Raw genomic sequence first — 597 nt, 5'->3', positions numbered from 1 at the left:
TCGCTCTCTCTCTCTCTCTCTCTATATATATATATATATATATACAGAGTGTTAGTTAAATATGTTGCCATACTCAACAGAGCGATTCTTTGGTTTATTTCAAATAAAAAAGTCCATAAACATATGTCCTAAACGGGTTAGTTTCCGAAATACAGGTGAATATTCGCAAATGTTTGACGATACGGTAAATGCGTTAGAGATATCTTCCTGTATAAATATGCCTTGCTTCACGTGAGTTACCATTCGCACAATCATAAACAAAGTGACAAAGTCAAAGTCAAAGCCTCCTAGATCACCAGATTTAAATCCTTTGGATTATTTCCTTTGGCGGCATCTGAAATCATTGGTTTATACGCCAATTGAAAATGAAAATGATTTGAGAAATCGAATAGTTGCTTTATGCGAGGCAATACATAATACATCTTGTATCTTTGAGCGTGTATCTTTGAAAAGAAGACTCGATGGATGTATCATGGCGCAAGGTTGACATTTTCAACAATTTATCTAATTGTTTTATTTCATTAGAAGAAGTGTGAAGTCTGTTTTTGTTTTTCTCTTTTTGAGTAGTTTTTGACTAATTCAAATTGTATTTCTTTT

The sequence above is a fragment of the Trachymyrmex septentrionalis genome, unplaced genomic scaffold, assembly GCF_001594115.1.
Source record: "Trachymyrmex septentrionalis isolate Tsep2-gDNA-1 unplaced genomic scaffold, Tsep1.0 scaffold126, whole genome shotgun sequence".
Taxonomy (NCBI): Eukaryota; Metazoa; Arthropoda; class Insecta; order Hymenoptera; family Formicidae; genus Trachymyrmex; species Trachymyrmex septentrionalis.
Note: the sequence above shows the minus strand (reverse complement) of the source record.